The sequence below is a fragment of the Octopus sinensis genome, linkage group LG4 (assembly GCF_006345805.1).
Source record: "Octopus sinensis linkage group LG4, ASM634580v1, whole genome shotgun sequence".
Taxonomy (NCBI): domain Eukaryota; kingdom Metazoa; phylum Mollusca; class Cephalopoda; order Octopoda; family Octopodidae; genus Octopus; species Octopus sinensis.
In genome coordinates this window covers 143,364,593-143,388,625 of record NC_043000.1, presented here as the reverse complement: position 1 = coordinate 143,388,625, position 24,033 = coordinate 143,364,593, and the positions used below count along the sequence as shown (strand labels likewise).

General features: G+C 34.1%; 1 protein-coding gene across 1 annotated transcript in view; it reads left to right on the top strand.

The window, feature by feature from the left end:
- LOC115210932 (opioid-binding protein/cell adhesion molecule homolog) overlaps positions 1 to 24,033 on the top strand; it is a 967,526-nt gene that overhangs the window by 621,586 nt on the left and 321,907 nt on the right. The gene's annotated exons all lie outside the window — the stretch shown is intronic.

Below are 24,033 nucleotides of genomic sequence, written 5' to 3'. Positions count from 1 at the left end.
CTAATATTTTCCTTATTTTTGACCGTTCTAAATCGAAAGACAGTCTCGTCTATAATCTATATTTGTTTGATCTAATTTTTTGTGCCAGTCTTTTGTCATCAGCTTTGCTTTCAGTTGAAGGACATTTTTTTTATCACCCTGCGTTTCCTTTTCTGTGAAACTTCGCTCTTAGTAGATGAAGAAAACCAAAATTTTCCCAGTACGGAAACTGTGAGGTTTCTTGGGTGAAAGTGGAATGATGAAACAGAAATATTTGTGTTCGTATTTTGTCAATTACATTAGTTGTTGTAAGCGTCTTTCACCAACAATTAAAATGTTCATTTCTTGTGTATACTGCGCTTTTTTTATGTATGTATGTATATATACATATTTATACATACTCTTTACAATGATTTCTTAAGTCGGAAAAAATCAAATATTCACATATTAGTTAGAGTGTGTGAACTATTTATAGAATACGATAAGTTTAATCTCATAACAGCAAATATATTTTAACGGAAGGCTTCATGTTGAAAAACCACCCAAGTGTGTAACCTTAAGTGGAACATCATCCTTGGAAATGTATAGTGAATGTTTGATTAAACACATACTTAAATGAGTTTCATATTGGGAAATATTTTTGTTGTGTTCGGTTGAATGACACTATGTATGTTAGTACTTCTTAAGAGTAGACAGTTTCTTCAAAGACATAACTGTTTTGTTACAACCGAATATACTCCAAGACAGGCAGCACTCAAAAATGCCAGAATTATTCACGGAGAAATGTTTTCAAATATTTAGAAGGGAAATGTTACCATCACAAAACTTGTGATTATGGTGGACTTAACTCAAGAATTACGTAGTAATTTTTTCATTTTCCTTTGGAATACTTTCCGAAGTAACTTTTCGAAACATTACAACGTTATGATAGTGAAAGCGTATTCAGTACGTCCGTGCAAACTGAAATATCAATCCTACATGTATACACACGCACAAACATACACATACGCGCAAACACACACACACACGCGCAAACACACACAAACACACACATACATATATGTGTATGTGTTTACGTATATATACACACACGTTGTGTTTGTTTGTGTGTGCTTTACGTGTGTGTATTTGTGCCCATATATATATATATATATATATTACTCTTTTTACACTTTACTCTTTTACTTGTTTAAGTCATTTGACTGCGGCCATGCTGGAGTACCGCCTTTAGTCGAGCAAATCGATCCCGGGACTTATTCTTTGTAAGCCCAGTGCTTATTCTATCGGTCTCTTTTGCCGAACCGCTAAGTGACGGGGACGTAACCACACCAGCATCGGTTGTCAAGCAATGCTAGGGGGACAAACACAGACACACAAACACACACATACACATATATATATACATATATACGACGGGCTTCTTTCAGTTTCTGTCTACCAAATCCACTCACAAGGCATTGGTCGGCCCGGGGCTATAGCAGAAGACACTTGCCCAAGATGCCATGCAGTGGGACTGAACCCGGAACCATGTTGTTGGTAAACAAGCTACTTACCACACAGCCACTCCTGCGCCTATACATATATATATATATATATATATATATATATATATATATATATATATATATATATATAGATAGATAGATAGATATATATAGGTGTGCATTATATATGTGAATAAGTGGGAATATGCGCTTTCGTAAATCAATATTAAAGCTGCAATAAATATTCAAACATAAATTTCCAATTGCTGTCAACGGTTACCTGGTAGGTTTATACGAAAATTTGGCTAGTTGTTTCAACTTTGCGAAATTATTTATCGCTAAAATTAAACGTGGGTGTTGAGTATAATTTTCGCATTAGCAACTTACTCTGTGTAAAAAACGTATTTGTGCAAAATGAAATTCTACAATAATTCAGAAGATCTTTTATCACGTGCTATAAATACAATCTCTCATTCAACTTGGTGATTGAGAATATTCAAAGTACTGAAAACCATTCATTTTCTCCGTTTTCACTAGTATTCTTCCAAACCCAATAATTTGCGAAGATGTTGATTTTAGTGCAAATTTATTACGAGACGACACAAGAGAGCATCTACATGGTTACACGGCTCGCTAAACATGGCACTGAATTTTTCACGAATGAATGTCCTACTAAAAGCAGGAACACAGTAGGAAATTTGGTACTATATACCAGGAATAGATTTAGGTTTCTCTTGCTTGAATAGTTGCGAATATTGATCGACTTCATACGGGATGAATAACAAGGAAACTCATTCGGTGAACATCAAAAGAAATCTAATTAGGTTTGCTGGCGTCTGTTTTGCTGAGTTCAGTAGAAATCCTGCAACAAAATCTATTATAACTGCTATAAAGGTTTTCTTAAAGAAAGATCAGCCCACAATTTGTAACAATATTCTACGCTTGCTCATATCTGTTCAGCCTTGATATGTTTGGTATATAAAGGCACAGAAATATATGAAGGCTATACAGGCATAAGTCTAGGGAGTTATATATGAATGCAATCAAGTGTTAATCCGAAGAGATACCTATGTCTGTCTAAAGCAATGATATTAGAAAGTTTTCAGGAACGAACGAGAATAAAACTCCACGAGTTGATAGTAATTAGTTTTACACTACAAAGTAAATTAGGAGGAGGACGTCATCGTTTCGAGCAGCAGGACCTCACTGTCAAAAACAAGTAGAAAATAAAAACGCTAGTTGTAGCGGAGTTTATTTAATGATAAAGGTCACGCATGCTGTAGTTGTACTTTGTGTTCTTGCGGCTGAATTCTTTGAGATAAGTTATGTATTTAAGAAAGTGGAGGCACATGGCTTAGTGGTTAGGGTGCCAGCATCATGATCGTATGATTGTGGTTTCGATTCCTGGACCGGGCGACACGTTGTGTCCTTGAGCAAAACACTTAATTTCACGTTGCTCCAGTCCACTCAACTGACAAAAATGAGTAACGCTGCGATGTACTGGCGTCCCGTCCACCTGGGGAAAATATACGCCATTGAAACCGGGAAACCGGGCCCACGAGCCTGGCTAGGCTTTAAAGGGTGCATTTATTTATTACATTTAAATATCTACGAATATTCCACCAAATTATAGAATGGAGAAATGTATAATTCTTTCATACGGTAATTTGGAGGGGTGTTCATGAATACTTTGCTATAAATATAAACATTGTGTCACTCGTATTTTAAAAAAATATTAAAGTGAAGAAATTGCGCCAACCTCAAATATTATCTTCTCAGAAAATGATTGAGTCTCAAACAGTTTCAATATAATATGCTGATTTATAACTAACTTGTAGATGTACTGTATAATATTATGACCCTGAATAGTATGCAATACACTTCCAAATTATAAAAGAAGTCAAACGAACCAGCACAGAACTTCTACGTAGTCATTCTAGCTGTTAGACATAGCGCTTTAACTTCCCTCAAACTAAATTTGATCGTCTGATAAAACAAAATGGTCATTGAGTAGTCTACAAATGTTCTTACAAAACAAGAGACTTACATTATCTCTGAAGAAAGAGACACGATGTTCACAGAAGAAATGCCCCTGTCTTTTATCACGCGCATATTCAATCAGAGCTGACCTAGGGCCAAATAATATTAGACACTCTAAAAGTGTGTTTGAAATGATTATCATGACTCTTCCGCAGTGTAATTAACTAATATTTAAGCAATAAACCGTCAAGGTATTTGTTATTTACTTGTACTTACAGATCTATAGCAATTCATGAGATAACCAATTAAGTAATTAAGCAACACAACATTTCCAGAAGACGTAATCATACTGTCTGAAACAGCGTCTCAATCAGTTTTCTTTGTTTTATTGTTTTGGTTATGTATTATAATTTTTTTTTGTTTTAATATATCATTTCATTTATATTTCATTGTCCATTTTCTTTTATCAATGATCTGAGGAAAATGTTATTATACGTTGACATTTCTAAGATGAGCTATTGCCATTATAATTTACATTTCCTGAACTATTAACTTTCTCTTTGATATCTTTCTCTTTTGTACTATACACTACATTTCGATCCGTCGCATGTCTAATCGTCTTCAAGTAACTTATATGTACGTAATCTATTACACAGCACACAATTGCACACGGTTTCAAATTACGTCTATGTGTATATTCGTATATATATTTCCATAATTGTGTGCTGATTTGTAAATGTATATATACATAATAGAAGCATACACACATACGCATATGTATATATATATATATATATATATACATGCATACTCATCTATACATATGTATATTAAAGTACGTACATGTATACCATCTGTGCATAGGTAATATATATATATATATATATGTATGTGTGTGTGCGTGTGTATGCACATGTATACATACATTCACACAAACACATAATTATATATATACACATGTATATATAAATATATAAATAGATAGATAGATAGATAGAAGCGTATATTTGTGTGTGCACTCATCGATAAGATATATATTCGTATGTACATTACGTTATAATTTACATGTTTTCTATGAGTGCATTTATTTTCGAATGATAAATATAAGTAATACATTGTACGACGGTTACTACTTCCGAATGTTTGTGCAAGGCACTTAAAACAGTAATTAGTACAAAACAAAAGTTTTCATTGTGTCAATAAGGAAGCGATAACAGAATATAATATAACGTGCAATATCAATTTCCTTGGAAACTGGTATCAAGAAGTGTGTTTCAAAAACAGTTACTGTATTTGGGTGACGTTTTAGCAGGATCTTGGAAATTCGGGAAAGAAATTTGGGTGTGGATTCTCATTTTGACTCTGGAGATCTCATACATGTACTTGCAATGTAGTGGAATCTTCTAAAGACATCGAAGGTCCAGATAGTCTTTTTAAACTGATGGACAAATTTAGATATAAAATCCTACATCGAACATCAGTATGGTTTCCTAATTATTTTGACATATTTACTGCTAAAGACTCAACCAATAACCTAACTAAGACTATAATCTTTCTAAAACATTTTAAATAAGCTGTAAGCTAGGCAAAAATCTATAAATGCTTTCTAGTAAAAGTCCCAGCAACAGTATGCTATATGGTTCCTGATATTTACGCCAGAAAGAAATTTTCACACTGAATCATACTTATGGAATAAGAAAAAAGTAATAATGGTAATTTTCTAATATAGGCACAAAACTTGAAATATGGGAAAAGAGATTAGTCAATTACATCGAACTTATCCCTTGAATGGATCATTATTTACCGATCCAGAAACGATGATATGCACATTTAACATCGACAGAACTTCAGCCTAGAATGTAACGAAATATAAGAAATATCGCTAAGATATTTTCGTGACTCATCATTGATTCTACCAGCTCACCGATTCAATTGATAAGGATAATAATAATAATGATATAATAATAATAATAATAATAATAATAATAATAATAATAATAATAATGATAATAATAATAATGATAATAATAAAGATAATGATAATAATAATAATAATAATAATAATAATAATGATAATGATAATGATAATGATAATAATAATAATGATGATGATGATAATAATAATAATAATAATAATAATAATAACAGCAACAACAATAATGATAATAATAATAGTAATAATAATAATAGTAATAATAATAATAATAATAATAATAATAATACTAATAATAATAATAATAATAATAATAATAATAATAATAATAATAATAATAATAACAATAATAATAATAGTAGTAGTAAGAAGAAAAAGAAGAAGAAACCAGAATGAATGAACGCGACACTCTCAAAACTTAGCAATTCTAACCATATGTAATTGGTAAAATCCGCCTTACACTTAAGGATATAATTTCGGCTAATGATGTAAAAGATGAAATTGCATGAATGTAGGCAGTACTACCATTTATGGGAATATTAACAACCACTCTTGGAGAAATTGGGATTCACATATGTGTACAGCATGCTCAGGAACTTGCTTCATTGGAGATAATGAGTATTTTGAGATTGGTACTTAGGTGTCAAGTATTGTAGAAAGAGACCTCGTGAGACTGTTGGAAACAGGATGTACCTCGCTGTTACAGATGTAATCGAAGCAAGTGAAATCGAGAGTTCTGAGAAGTGAAATGGAAATAACTATTCAGCAGAATGGGCTACTCGACCTCATGAAAATTCTGAGGCCCATCTGCAAGATCATTCGTTGTTTATCATAATATTAGATCACTATGTCGTGCACGTATTGTTGTGATGCATGTTCCTGGTGTATCCTTATCCAAAGAGCAGTCATGATTGCAATATTTGTACCAAGTGTCAATATGAGTGCTTGTATATCCATCTCACTCCAAAACAACAACAACAACAACAACAATAATGCGAAGCACGAAATTGGCACAACACGTCTACAAAAGACGATATGGCAATGTTATCTCCGTGGAAATCTCAACCTAAAAGGAGCAAAGACGTGGTATGAAAAAATCCCGAAAGGAGTCACCGAGAATGAAAATTGCAAAATCCTGTGAAATGCAATGATTCAGTGCGATCCCCTGTCCAGACATCGGAAGCCGGACATTGTTGTTGTGGGTAAAAAGAAACAACATGCATGGAAATCGACATGGCATGTCCCGGTGACAACAGAATCAACAAGAAAGAAAAAACGGAACATCTACGACAATGTGAAGTGTGAGATACGAAGGTTGTGGTCAATGGGGAGAGTAAACACGATACCAATAGTAATTGGTGCATTGGGATGCATCAACACTCTAATACCAAAAAGGTACAAATGTAAAGGTAGAACACCTTCAAAAATCAGCCTGCAAATGCAAGAGTTTTTCGCAAGGTTCTTAAAGCATGACCAGTAAACAAGTGTCACCTTAGTCTACTGGCTGTAGGCAGCTAACTCTTTCCATCAGAGCCAGCAAATTAGCTGAGAGTTTAATGAAATACTACTGCTACTACTACTACTACTACTACTACTACTAATGATAATAATAATAATAATAATAATAATAATAATAATAATAATAATAATAATAATATTAATAATAATAATAATAATAATAATAATAATAATAATAATAATAATAATAATGATTATGATAATGATAATAATACAATAGAACAAGCAACTGCAAATACAAAAAGTAACTGCAGAATATGCGGCGATGGGGAAGAAACACTAAATCCTATTTTCTTTGGCTGCTCAGCGCTGACTAAGAAGAAACACACCAATAGCCATGACAAAGGAGGGACCGCCATACTCTGGAATGCTATCGAATGACAACAGAAAACACACATCCCACTAAAGGTCTCTGAAAATGACAAAGCAACCATACTCTGGTATATGGCGATACATACAGACGGAGAAATCAAGGCTAATTCACTGGATATAGTTGTCAGGGATCACCAAATTATACAAATGCGCCTTCTAATCGATCTACCATTACCAACAGATGACACTGTATCTCTAAAACAAACGGAGAATCTCTCAAGATGTTATCTGGAAATAGAGCAATCCGGAATGTGGAGACTAAAAACAGAAACAATTCTTATAATAGGCGCATTACGTATGGTTAAGAAACATTTAAATGAAGGCATAACCAAAACACCAGGACTTACTAATATATATAACATACAGAAAATAGCCCTACTAGGCACCGCGTACATCCTCCGTAAAGCACTCTTAGTACAGCGAAAATAATAGCACCACAACAAGCCACAGCATATATCCGAGGCACAGAGAGTATCTCTCGGTTGTGCAGAGAAAGCACGTGATAAAAAAAGACTAATGAATAATAATAATAATAATAATAAAATAATAATAATGATAATAATAATAATAATAACAATAATAATGATCACAGATCCCAACTGGTATTTGAATTTTTCGACCCCGAAAGATTGAAAGGCAAAGTGAAGCAAATAATTAGAACAGCAGTAATAATAAATTAGTCTTGCCAATCAAAAGTTTGCATGTCACAGTTAAACCATGACGGATTTAAACCAAACAGGACATCCGACAATGCATTACGGTACTAAGATTATCAAGCATAATAGCATAGCAATTGCTCAACTTTATCTTATGTGTATATATATATATTAGAAAAGAGAAGTAATTAAGATTCTAAAGTTTATCGTACCTTCTTATTTGGATTGGTACATACCGCTACGAAGCGACTGGTCTACTCTCCCTGGAAACAAATAATTTAAATAATTCAATAACTTATTTAGATTTTACTCTCACATTCGTTATTGTTCCTTCAGAAGCATGCTATTGGTTACTCTGAAGTATCACGCCTGGTTCACTTTCATCGTTTCCTTTATGGAAATTTCCGACCCAAATCTGTATTGTACTCATTTTGTATATATAAATGTGTATGTACGACAATTGCTTAGCTGAGGATGAATGGTGGGTAGGGAGGTGTAGCTACGATTGTCCTCTTGATGTCAGAAAATTAAAGTCTTTTCTTAATTGCATGATAAATTTGGAGAATTCTTGGTTCTTGTGCTTCATTTCCATCCAATATTTAGGAATCGCTACTTGTTGCACCATGCGATTTCTCCACTTTCCTTGGCGATGGATAGAATTTTAATAAACCAAAAATTCTACTTGCATGCTATTTAACATAACCTTACTTCTTTGTCTTTGTACCTGTCTTATTGTACGTGTGCATGCAGGAGTGTGTGTCGTGAGCACCGCCAGCAATTATTTTTCCTCTGTCTTCCCTTCTGGGGATCTTTCCTTTACCTTTGTTTCCGACGAAGAGCTCCGCTCGAAACGTTAAACCTTCCTTCCCTTCTTTCCTGAGCGTCCAATAATACTTTATTTGTTCTACGTCCTTGTTGCTGTGTTTTTTGTGTGTTTTCTTGCTTGGATTAACTATATGTATATATATATATATATATATATGTAGGAATATATATATGTGTGTGTGTGTTTGTGTGTGTATGATGCATATATGTACATATTTGTGTACATACATATATACATACAAAGAAATATGATTATATATAAAGATATATACATATATATATGTATATATATATATAATATATATATATATTATATATATATATATATATATATATATATAATATATATATATATATATGCATACATACATACCTACATACATATATCTATATTTATAACTATATATATGTGCGTGCGTGGTGAGTATGTTCAAATGTGTATAAAATGAGGAGTAAGAGTAAGAGAGAGATTTTAAAAAAGACGCGGAAAGATGAATGTGATAAAGTGTACATAACGCACAAAGTGAGAATGAGAGCAAATAAAACTACACGATCAAAGAAAATCTAATGAGATATTTTCAGAATATTAAATATTTTACCCACCACTAACATGAATGCTATTCAGATTTTAAAACATGAATGTTTACAGACACACACTCCCACATATGTAGATATGAACGTGTGTGTGTATATATATATATATATATATATATATATATATATATATATATATGTATGTTTGAATGTGTGTTTGTGTATGCACATGTGTGTGCTAATGTGTGGCAGATGAATTTCAGCAGTGACTGAGTCAGTGATGGCGAGAAATAGATAATAAAGATAGAAACTTCAATTTTCTGGCGATATATCATATTTATTATGTAAAATAATCTCCGTTTAATTCCATCTCTCTCGATTCGTTTTAATTCTGTGTCAAATCTATAATATTCAGACTTTCGTCGAAAAATTAATCTCTTTCTGTCCATCTAAACGAAGCCTAGCTGACGGTTGGGTTTTCAATTATTCTCTCTCTCTCTCTTTGTCTTCTCATTAGCCGACTTATTTTACTCCTGACTTATACCAACCGCCCTATATACGCATATATTTACGCGTGTGAGTGTGTGTGGGTACGTGTATGTGTGTGTGTGAGTGTGTGTATTTGTGGATGTGTGGATGTGTGTGTCTATATATATATGTGTTCATACATACACTCATAAAAGTACAAGATCACAAATAATGTAACGTAGACGTATTGCAATTAAGGAGACAAAATACTTATGTTTCTCAATGCTTCAGTTTGTGTGCGAGTGTGCTAGCGCGCCTGTTTCTGTTTGAAACTCCCTCTCTCTCTCTCTCTCTCTCTCTGCGTGTGTGGACATTCGTAGTTTTGTGATTCTTGAACCCTCGTATTGAGATTGAACTAAAAAAATCGAAAGATTATTCTGATGCAGCGGAACAATTACCTACCAAGATAAGCTTCTAAAGCTTTTATAAGGACCTTCAATAAGTCAGTATTAAGGCTAAACACATCGCTGCAATCTAACAAAACTTTTGTGTATTACATACTTGCCACTGAGCTTACATACAAACTCATGTTTTGTAGAGAAGGGTAACTCAGACTGGATTAGATATTGGAAACCTCAGCAATTTCACATTATGTAAACTACCTCTTTGGTCTGCTAAAACATGGAGTGTGATGTGTAAACTGGCCTTCATTCATTTTGAAACTACGCAACTCGATGTAAAGAAATGTGAAATATGATGTTCTATGAAGGAAATGAAACTGATTAACTTGCCAACTCCAACTGATTGTCGCTCTCATGCAATGAAATAATAGGGTGGTTACTGGGTATTTAGTTATGTGCTCAGATATCCAGCATAATACAGTGACTGTTTAACGCATTCCTTGATACATTATCGCACGCAATAGTTCCGGTAGGCTATGAAATACATCGTAGATTTACTAAATCGGGGAAGACCTTTAGTTGAACAACAACTATAATAGATGAAATCGTCAGGAATTTCCTACCATACCAAATAGACTGGAGGCGCAATGGCCCAGTGGTTAGGGCAGCGGACTCGTGGTCGGAGGATCACGGTTTCGATTCCCAGACCGGGCGCTGTGTGTGTTTATTGAGCGAAAACACCTAAAGCTCTACGAGGCTCCGGCAGGGGATGGTGGCAACCCTTGTTGTACTCTTTCGCCCCAACTTTCTCTCACTCTTTCTTCCTGTTTCTTGAGTAACGGTGCGAAGGACTGGCGTCCCATCCAGCTGGGGGGAGCATATTCGCCACAGAAGCCGGGAAACCGGGCCCATAAGCCTGGCTAGGTTTGAAAGGGCGCATAAATAAAACATAAACCAAATAGTCTAAAGGATATAAGACATATAATCACCGGCACCATGTATATTTACAAATATGTATATATATATATATATATATATCTTCCATCTGTAAAACGTACTAATCGCACTTCATTATTCGTTAAAATGTCGCCACACCTCTCCTCGAGTCTTTAAAATTTCCGATGTCGGCTATAACAATTATAAATATGCAAACAGTACAGGACACATATTTTTTGTACTAGAGATCAATTTGAGTACCGATTTATGTTCTGTGATTGATTTCAGATGTTCAACGTCAGTTTCAGTATGGCTGTACATCCAATGCAATATCGAATAGTGAAAGTTTGTTGAAACATTCCTGTCAATTTCAGAATTTATGGCCATTGATGTAAGCTTGTCAAATTCTTCTTAGAACCACTTTTACAATGTTTCAAATCTTATAGCAGTCAAAGTATGTCAAATGTAATTCTCATCGTTAACCATCAAAAGATTTCAATTTCAGATCTGATTATAACTTTTATTTGATGTTCAGTTCCGAATTCTGAATGTGTATTTGTTTCGAAAATCAATCAATAAAAATATGTTCAATGTGTATTTGAGTGCGGTAGAAAGATTGTACAGGTTAAAATAACCGTTATTCTGTTCTATATTTTCTTTTCGGGCTCCGAGGAGGTTAAAGCTGGCTGTGCTGAAACTCGGGTTCGTCACTCAAGTATCCAGAGGACATGTCATTTCACATCCTTGCAATTCTCTCGTTGTCCGGGCTACTTAAGTCGCAAATACTCCAGTTTTCATAGAACTAGCCAGATGTTATAGCTAAGAATAGAACTAGTGAAAAATTAGCAAACATCTATTTCTTTCACTACATCTTAGACTTTGTTGAGGAGTGGAATCACCTATTGGAAGACACCATCATCTCAGCAGCTCTGCCACTCTTCAAGGTTATTTTTGGTCGCGTAGACTTGGTCTGTATAAATAATTACTAATCAATTGGGGGATCTGTGAAAACTCGGCTAATTCATTGTCGTGAAGCAGAGTTAGGGTTACATGTAAGATACTTCAACAGAATGTGCCTTGCATCAAAACTGTTCATTACATTCCCTTCTGAATGTCCTATTTAAAATTTCGTATTATTCTTCTCAGCTTTCGCGTACTGTTGAATAACGAGCTACCAAATTTTCTTTGATTATTTCAGTGGCACGTAATATTGTAAATGTTAGAAAGTACAGTTTCCTTCTCAGTGAATACCCGTGTGATGACTAATCACCAGCAGAAATATTATAATTTGTTACCATCTTTTCTCGTGCATCAAACACAGGTGAATCGTAGGCCCATATTCCTTTTTTCTTCAACTTAGGGATCTTCTCGAGACAAACCGCTAGTGCGTTATCTGCATTAAGGAAGCGTTGATACCGATCAGTTCTCTTTTCTGTTCTCCCTCATATAACGAAAACCTGTTTTGCATTTTTACAGCATACGCCATTTGCGCTCCAAGCTTCATCCAAACAATTTCTAGATGTACTTTACTGTCTTGAGGATTTCTTTTCCTTGTCTCTCGGAACGAATCTCACTTATTTGTCTCAACAATTCGATTAACTAAGCCACTTGAAGCAAAAAAAAAAAACAATAGACATGTCTCCACTTCTTGCAAGTCAGAGGTAATTCATTCTGTTTGGTGTTATAGGTGCGGGAGCCATAATAAAAGTTATATACTCTTCTTGATCAGCGTATTAGTAGCTAGCTCAGAATTGTCCTCCGTCACCATGAGTAGAGGTGTCCAACTGCCATTGGTTTCCTCATCATACCCGAAGAGTTAAGCTCGATAAGAATACCGAAGTCATCTTCTGAACTTCCATCAATAACTCTGAGAATTATGTAGGTCAAATTCTAGCTAATCACATTAGTGTGAAATGATAATATTAGAATGGAGTGAGGACATAATATCTAACAGATTTTTTATTCATTTCGAAGGCAGATGCAATGATGAGATCTGATTTACCTGTGACATGGATCAGTGTTCTCTGAAATTCCTGCTTCCGTATAAATTCGACCCTTCTAGTAGGTCTTTGAGATTCATTCCTCTAAGCTGACACAATGCTCGCAGGCCTGTGATGAATCGCTCTGGTTTTCTTCATGTACAGTCCAATATTTCTGGACGTTATTAAGTGCATTACTTTGTTGCTGCTCTTTCCTAATCTGATAAATATGAAAGGTTATCGTAGTTTTGGATACACTTTAGCAATTTCAATTTATGCCCTACATTGTACATTTCAATTAACCCCCACCTCAATAGGCTTGAAATAGCGTCTTATTCAGGTGACTAGTGATCTAACATCTCTCCTTGTTACTTTGTACTTCTGACAGGCAATATAAAATCTGTATTCTTGAATCTGAACGGCTTTCAATTGTAGGCAAAAATCATTGAGAGGTTGTTTTTCCTACCCATGCTACCCTATAGAAGGAGTACCATTTCTGAAAATTGCAAGAGAGTACCTGATGAGAAATCAGCCCTAGTGATAGTAGTTATATTCGAGGGGAGTCTTGGAAACGGTAGACCTAAGTGACACTTAACGCCATACCAATGATCTCAGTAAAAAGATACACCAACACTAAAGCCATTGAATGTATGAAACTTTTATTGCCATTGCCTTCCATGACGTCTGGTTCCAGAGAAACATTTAACTTCACAATAACTCAAACACTGCGACTAGGAAAAATGGTTTTCAACTTGGTCATATTCGCTTTCACATGTTGACTGTTTAATGACGTACACAAATACCCAAGTGCTGGGTAAACCTAACTATGATATGTGCGTGAGCGCATTTGATTTTATGTATTTTGTTATGGCAACCTAAACCCTGAAACTACAATGTTAGCCACTTGTGATATTGCGGTGACGGTGTTCCATCTATATCAGCAATTGTTCCGGATCTCTATAACAACTGATAAATGTAATAGCCCTTTTGTTAATATTTGCTCCTGACATTTCCAACCCAAACTTTCATTTATCAATAAAAGAGACGTCCTTCTATTCATATTATATAGAAGTCTTTATGTACAGAATGTGTGTGTGAGTCTCTGTGTATATATATATATATATATATATATATGTGTGTGTGTGTGTGTGTGTGTGTGTGTGTGTGTGTGTGTGTGTGTGTGTGTGTATGTGTATGTGTGTGTGTGTACTAGATGAACGTAAGGAGACAGGAGCTGAAGGCAATTTTTCTAAAAGCAATGCTTTGTTAAAGAAGCAATACTTAATGTGCACTAGCAGTCATCGCTAGAGGCCATTGTTTCGTAAATTACCAATATGATAATTTACTGCAGAATAAATTCGGCCACTATTTTATCTATCATGTTTAAGCCATTGACTAGGATCAGTTTTCAGATGGAGAGTAATGGAATTACTATGGTGCTACTATTATAATCTCTGAGACTCTTTTGTTGCAGAAAGATGCAACGATATTTTTTTTTTAAATATATATTTGACATTAAAATCGCTTCCTTTCGCTTTATTGTCATATCAATCAATGTTGATTCTGGTCTAGATTTCCCTTTCATCTGAGCAGAAGTAGATTTCAATTATTGTACCACGTCGCAAATATCAGAAGAGAGTAGAGGTCAAGTGTCGTCTGGTAATATTGTTGTTGTTGTTGTTAAGGAGGTTATTGTTGTTGTTCTTGTTGATGATGATGATGATGCTGTTGGTGTTGACGATGCCGACGACAACAATACAGATGTTGGTGGGGATGAAGATGACGACGACAATGGTGAAGATGACAGCAATGAAGATAATGATGATGATGAGGAGGATGATGATGTTAATGTTGATGATGATGATGATGATGACGACAACGACGGTGATGATGAACGTAATCAAAATAATTATGAAGATTATATAGTTTCATTTTTTTTCTCTATGATTTAATGGAAATTCTTAAATTCACGTAACTTATTGTCTGCCAAAAAAGATAACATCCGAAATAATTTTGTAGTTATAGCAAATTGATAGATACAAACTTACTATCTATTGGAATATATGTAATGTAACTATACATACATACATATATATATATATAATATATATATATATATATATATATATATATATATATATATATATACACGGTGGGGGAAAAGTAAGTAGGCATTAAAAGTTGGTAATAAAATCCATATTTTTTTTAGAAATTTATTGGAACAAATGACACATTTTCTTTATTACATGAGAAAATGAAAGTAAATATTCATATTTCAACATAAGCACCGGTGGCGACAACCAGTTTCCTTAAATGGCCAGAGATGGAATGAACAACATTCTGAAGAACGTCGTCGGGGATATCATTATTGAAAACCTACTGAATCCGTGCCTCCAAGTCCTCCAGTGTGCGAGATTTTGTCTTGTACACCTCTTTTGTGTAACTCCACCAGTAGAAATCACATGGAGTGAGGTCTGGACTTCTTGGAGTTCTGGACTTCTAAACTTTTGCCGTCACAGTCTTCAGGTTTTAGCTCTTGCACGTAATGGGGTTTCGACTGACGAAAATTCAGTTCTTTATGCAACACCGTATGCATTGTATGTCTTATTAGTCCGCAAAATTCAACACGTCAAGCAACCTGTTAAAAGTTGCTAGACATGTTGAATTTTCTGGGCTGCAATTAAACATTACCTACGCTGCTGCGCCGTTCTTCGTTCTTCGGGATATGTTTGCATGACCACTTCTTCTTGCATCCTTCACGGGGCCTGAGGTCATCAGCTTTGCATGAAAGCTTTTTATTGTCTCCGGGTATAGTGTTGCATGCTTACCTTGTACGCCACTATCTCTGAACCAAAACAATGGAATTACACTGTTCATAGGGTGCTACTATCTTAGCTCGTTCCTGAATAGTCAAGCGAGGGGCCATCTGGAAAATAAGAAATAAGAAACAAGAGGATAAAGAATATAAAATCCACATTACTGTCGTCTGTTTAAAACATGTTTTCGTCATGAGTTCAGTGATGCTAAAATTCTATACGTAATATATATATATATGATGCTAAAATTATATATATATATATGATGCTAAAATTCTATACGTAATATATATATATATATATATATATATATATTATATGTATATATATATATATATATATATATATATATATATATATATATATATATATTTACATATGAATAAATATATACATATATACATACTATATATATATATATATATGTGTGGTGTGTGTGGTATGGCTGTGGAATAGAAGCTTTCTTCCCTTTCCAATCACATGGTTCAGTGCTCAGTCCAAATGCGTGGCACCTTGGTCAAGCGTAGATTTGGTAGACGGAAACTGAAAGCCCGTCGCATGTATATATGGATATATATCTATGTGCATGTGTGTGTGTTTGTCTGTGTTTGTGTTTGTACCACTCCTATCACCCCTTGACAACCGGTGTTGATGTGATTACGTCCCCGTAACATAACGGTTGGGAAAAAGAAACGATAGAATAAGTACCAGGTTTAAAAAATAAGTACTGCGGTCAATTCAATAATAATAATATAATAATAATAATAATAATAATAATAATAATAATAATAATAATATCATCGTATAATACCTTAAGAATACCCAGGTTCGAAATTTCCCCAAGTACCCTGATGAAGGCTGGAGGGTATATCAGCCGAAATATTGTGATAACAACAAACAAGATGAGGACAAATATCCGTCAAATGTAAATTATGAAAAATAATGTAAATAATGTACATAATTCCTCATCTCTTAAATATAAGACTGTACTTTATTTTTACCCCTAACCTAGAAATGAAGAAAGACATATTAAAATTATATTTCTCTCTTATTGTTAATTATCAATGCACAAATAAGTGTGTGATGTACATTAGGTCCCTTACCTTCTTTTATACCTTTTGTGAAATCCGTGATAAGCCCGTGTAATGCTGATGACCTGGAGTCGCCTCTGATATATATATATATATATATATATATATATAGCGAGATGTACTCGCTATAAAACCGCGAAAATCCGTGCTGAACAGGTCGCGGTGTTATAGCGACGAAAATATTTTGACAAATTAAACTTAAATGTTGAAGTGAATCGAACGGCTTTTGAGTGTTTTTTAAATGGCTTACAAACAACATCCACGCTGCAATTGTTTATATATATATATATCGTAACATATAATTGCCATCCAAGTGTGACGTCCTATAACGTTATAGCCCTGGGAGGATATCTCTTCCAGCTGGCTGGATATCTCTTCCAGCTGGCTAACAGCACACATTCTGTGTCCAATTAGTACTTGCGAGGGGAGGTCATCGCCCCCATTTCTAGCCTTACCTGATAGACACGGACTTTCTGGCTGGTTAACCGTGCACAGCATGTGTTAATCTCATGCTAGTGATGAAAAACTCTTTCCAGTCGCAAAATATTATATGCAATTTCCAGTGACAAACTGTCGTTGATCTCGTTATGGAAGCTACAGAGATATATCTAAGTATTGTCTGGTGCAGTTTTCCATGGTTTAGAAACAAAGGACTCTATATTAATTTGAAGCAGTTTATAAACAAGGAAACTAATGAATTGCAATTCAGTACACATGAAGAATAGAAATATCTAGCAGATTATGATATGTATTCTAACTGTATACACTTCAATAAATACAAGCTCATACTTAGTATTAATCATACCAGAATTTACTGACAGAACATTAAAAGAAAATATATAAGCACTGGTAAAACAATATAAGAAAATACGTAATTAAACTTTAAGTTTCAGGCATTCGATAGAATGAATGTCTGAATAAATATAACGTCTGAATAAATTTAATTGCTAAATAAAAAAATATGTAAACTTATGAATCCAAGTCTATCAGCTGATAAAGAAAACTCAAGAATTGATGCAAAAACATTTAACAGAATAAATTCTACAGCGAGGTGTCTAACGTTTAGAACCAACTCCTGCTAATTTCTGATGGAAACCAGTGTTTCTACTAAAAGCATACTACAAGAAACTGAATCAAAATGTTAATAATCGTGAGGATATAATTATCTATTTTATACCAAGATAACTATAGGTTTCCAATACTTCAAAATATGATATGTATCGTGATGACTAACTGATGCTTCTAGAAACTGAGTGAATTGAAACAATAGCAGTTGAAAAACAGTAGAAGCATCCCTAAGAGACATTGTTGGAAAATACCCACGTCGTGGTCATCAATGACTTGTAATTTCAGAGATAAGGCGCCAAACCAAACTGACATGATACTGCTTTAGAACAGAGACTACCAGATTGTGTGCACATATTAATGTGACTTGAACAACAGATAATAATGTATCCAGTCAAAGAGACTGAAAACTTTACAAATATTGAAGATAAACAGTTCCAAGGACAAGACAAATTTATTCTTATCTTACTACAGTATAACTATTCCTACAACATACTACGCATAATCGGCAACTGATGCTCTAGCACTGGCTGCATAGTGAATGTTCTATGAAATTAGCATCCAACAGCATCTTTCAAAAAAAAAAATTAAACTAATTTTAGAAGACACGGTAAACAAGTGAAATACTAAATTAGCAAGAAATATATTAGTCATAATTCCACAACAATGCAAACCACAGAAAATATTTTAAAAAAGCACCATCTGCCATTTCAAAATGACAATGCTGCACATAATTCAGGAAGTAGAAGTAGAAGTCGCGTGAAATTGTTGAAAAATAATGAGGATGTCGACGATGACAAAAGTGTCTACGACAATGACGACAAATATGGTGATCATGTGGTGATAATAATGACGCATATGTCGATGATTTTAAATTTATGAACTGGAAATTATGTCAGTATCAGAGGTGATACAACTATTTCAAAATGCATCAGAAAATAACAATGTGACTATATTCTTGAAAACCGGTTCATACAAAGAGAAAAATTCAAACAATATAGATTATTTTTTTTCTTCTCTCTTAAGGAACATCAAGTAAAATGAAAATGTCTCCTGACAGATATTTCAAGTTCAGCTGACAGCAATATGTTTAAAAGAACAAGAGAAAAAATTATAAATAGAAGAAAATAAAAATAAAAAAACATGGAAAATATAAATATTCAAAAATATGGGATTTTGAAAAATAAAAATGAAATGATCTGCGCATTACAGAGTGTGTGTCAGGAATATATAAGTATAAACAGAAGATGTTACGCATATACATATGACATACATGGGGAAAAAAACAGACACTGCAAACATGTTTTGAAAAATATTATTGATACAATAAATTTCAAAAGAAATAATAGCTCCCAGCAAACACTGTAAAAATAAGCGTAGCACAGAATGAATAGTGACGTAGTAGTAGTAGTAGTAGTAGTAGTAGTAGTAGTAGTAGTAGTAGTAGTAGAAGTAGAAGTAGTAGTAGTAGTAGTAACAGCAGCACAACAACAGCAAAACGGTTATACGGTTATACGATAAAATAAGTATTTTTGACAAATTCGTGTCAAAAATACTTATTGTGAATACATTCAGACACACACACATACATATACATATAGCCACACACCTGAATATATATATATACATATATATATGTAAATTTATATATGTATATATATATATATAGAGTGTGTGTCAGGAATATATAAGTATAAACAGAAGATGTTACGCATATACATATGACATACATATATATATATATATATATATATATGTATGTACATTTATATATACATATATGTATGTATATATATGTATATACATGCATACATACATATATCTTCATATATATACGAATTTTTATTACACGTTCAAAAATGCCAGAATGAATGGTGGTATCCTTATAGAAGAAAAGTATTACTAATTTTACAGTATACATATATATATATATATATAGAGAGAGAGAGAGAGAGAGAGAGAGAGAGCGAGAGAGAGAGAGAGAGTGAGAGAGAGACAGAAACAGAGAGAGACAGAGAAAGACAGAGAGAGACAGAGAGTGTGTGAGGGAGAGAGCTAGCGAGATAGATAGGTAGGTAGGTAGGTAGGTAGGTATAGGTAGGTAGGTAGGTAGGTAGGTAGGTAGGTAGGTAGGTAGGTAGGTAGGTTGGTTGGTAGGTAGATAGATAGATAGATAGATAGATAGATAGATAGATAGATAGATAGATAGATAGATAGATAGATAGATAGATAGATAGATAGTGAATAGAAACAGCGTTTACGAAAGGTTTGTGAAACATGGGTCATATATTTTAAACTCACTTCTTGTGTACCATTTTACACCTACGCCACACCAAGTATCCACAGGTAAGTAGGATTGGTGGTTAGAAACAGGATTTGTTACTTGCAAATCTAGGGTATCCTGACGGCACTTAAACTCTACAACGCTGTTTTACATCAATATAAGCTATATGGAGTTTCTATCTAGCCATTTTCCAGAGTCTTACATGTTGAAATACCTTGAGTCTAAAGGAATCCTACATATATATATATATATATATATATATATATATATAATGGATTCTCCCAACGAGGACAACACATATTCCTCGAATTGTTCACCTGATGAATAAGGTAATCTATATATTGAACGAACATGGTGCCGCATAATTGAGTGTAGAAAGTACGTACTCACCCATTATAACGTTATCTCTTTCTTTCACTCTTTCATTCTAATTCCTTTTCCCACTCACTCCCTCTCTCTCTTTCTATCTATCTCTCTATCTCTCTATCTTTCTGTTTTCTCTCTCATTCTCTCTCTCTCTCTTTCTCTCTCTCTCTCTCTCTCTCTGTTAGCTCACCTGCCACATACACTCAAACTTTTCCTCTAAAATCAATAGCAACAGCAACCAAATTGAAAGAATAATTTCTTTCTAATTTGAGGAAAGGTTGGAGTCGATCACAGCGACACCAGTGCTCATCTGGTACTTTATTTTATCGTCCCTGTTAGAAAGCAAACCTCGGAGAGATTTGAGACCAGAAGGTAGAGTAGGAAAAATATAGCAAAGAATTATTTGGGAAAAGCGCTTATAATTATTTTAATCATCTGTACAAATGCAACACTAATAGTAATAATAATGATAATAATAAAAATAATAATAATAACAATAATAATAATAATAATAATAATAATAATAATAATAATAATAATAATAATAATTAAATCAAGGTCAGCGAGGCGTTTCAAAAAAGGGTTAAGATGGTGTTGAAATCCAACCTGAATGCCAAAAGTTTCATTACCGCAATGAATATCTGGGCAGTTGTGGTGGTCAGATATAGTGCTTCCATCCTCAAATGGACTAAGGAGGAAATATCTACACTGGATAGAAGGACGAGAAAGTTGACGAAACTGCATTGGACGCTACACCGTAACGCAAACGTAAACCTGCAAGGTATTGTGCCGTTTATCTTGATATAAGATCACCATGTCGCGCACATGTTGTGATGTACGTGCCTGGTATACTCGTTTCAGGCGAGTAGTCATGATAGGTATGCTGGGCTTCGTATACTGGTACCCCGATGTCACTTTGATGTCATGCACTGCTCTCTCAATCAATAATAATAATAATGAAAAGGAGAAGAAGATGATGATGAAGATGATGATGATGATGAAAGAGGAGAAGAAATAAGACGAAGAAGAAGAAGAAGAAGAAGAAGAAGAAGAAGAAGAAGAAGAAGAAGAAGAAGAAGAAGAAGAAGAAGAGCACTTGGAAATCAATTGAAAGTCTGTGGATATCGAAGGTTACTGCCAGTAACACACTATACACATAAATTCTACCAGAAATAAGAACAAACCAGAGACAAATCACCAATGATAATAATAACAGATTTTGAGGGCAGGGGCTAGTCGATTACATCAACCCAGTACAGCTTTACTACTTATATTATCGATTCAATGAAATGAAATGTGAAGGTGACCTCACGGGAAATGGAAAGAAAAATGTGACTACGGATGAAATGTCGCCAACAGCTCGTTGCTTGACTAATAATAATAATAACAATAACAACAATAATAATAATGATAATAAAATTTATTATTATTATTATTATTATTATTATTATTATTATTATTATTATTATTATTATTATTATCATGTTGGAGATATAAAAATAACAACAAATCGTGCGTATACCTCACATAGAGGCAAATAGATAAATCACAACTAACTCTTGTAGTAATCTATCTCAATTTCAAGTTACCTGCTATGGGATGTAAAAAGAGAAAGAAAACCGTAATCTGGCTCGTCATATCTGGCATTACTGTGGCATTAATCTCTTGGAAAAGTCGCTTTGCATTGCTTCCATATTTCTTACATTCAGAGCTAACATAAAATATGATAAATGATCAAAACTACAAATATATATGCAACTTGAGAATACATATATATATATATATATATATAATATATATATATATATATATATATATATTCCGAAAGTATATATGTGTAAGCCTGCATAGATATGAGAATATGTTTGCATGGCCCAAATACATGGAGAAATGACGCATGTATATATTATTTCGTTTACGCCAATAAATACACCAAATCACACATAGTTGCTTGTACATGTTCGCTTGCGTGACTGCAAGACAGAATATCTGCGTGCCATGTTAGTGTGTTTATAATGTCTGCGTGGAATACGTATGTACTGACTAGGATGTGTGTGCGTGTGTGTGCGTGTGCGTGCGAATGTGCGTGTTTGTATGTGCGAGTGTCTGTGTGTGTGAAAGAGAGTGTGTGTGTGTGACAATGATTATTGATATGCGCATTTATATGTGCATTCACATATATCTGTACATAAAATTATGTTACAGATATGTTTGACGATACATAAAGACACACACACACACGCACACACACACACACGCATATATATATATATATATGCAAATATATATATATATATGTATATATATATATATGTGAATGTATGTAATATGTATATATATATATGTGTGTGTGTGTGTTTATGAAAATATATATATATACATATAAGCACATCTATCTACTTATATATTTATATATATGTATATATATCTGTGTGTGTGTGTGTATGTGTATGTATATACAAAATACACATCCACAATACATGTCTCTGTGTGTATATATTCATATTTATCCATCTATCTATCTATACAAATTTTTGCCTGCATGCATACATACATACGTACATTCATACATTCATACATACAAGTGTATGTATATGTGTGTGCGTAGAGAGCTACAAAGCATGTCTATTTGATTTGAAAGTACACATTTGTTAGTATGCCAGCTGGTTGAGAATTTAGAACATACTGCCATTCTCAATTGAACGAATTCTGCCAGATGCCGAACATCTTGTTTCATCTTAATCACAGCTTCTCTGCTAAGTAAAGCATTGCTTTCGCGATGAATGCGTATATGCGTAGGAGTGTGTGCATGTGTCTATATGTATGTATGTATCGCTCTTTACAAACGGGGACAAATGCATTGAAGTATACACACACACACACATATTTATATATATATACTAACACATACACAGATATATATTATTTCTATACATCGATGCAGATATGGCTGTGTGGTAGAAGGACTGGTTCCCAGCAATTAATGCATAATTCCACTCCCTGATACCAAGCGTAAGGGACTTCTACTATAGCGTCGTGTCGACCGAAGGCTTTTCCTTACATTTAGTGAACGGAAACTGAATGAAGCCCTATTACTCTACCACTGGTATTTGAGTACTCTTTTTTCCACCTTGTTTCACATTTATGTGTTTACTCCGGTATATATATATGGAGGCGCAGCGGACTCGCGGTCGCCGGATCGGGGTTTCGATTCCCAGACCGGGCGTTGTGAGTGTTTATTGAGCGAAAACACCTAAAAGTTCCACGAGGCTCCGGCAGGGGTTGGTGATCCCTGCTGTACTCTTTCACCACTCTTTCTCCCACTCTTTCTTCTGTTGGCCTGCTC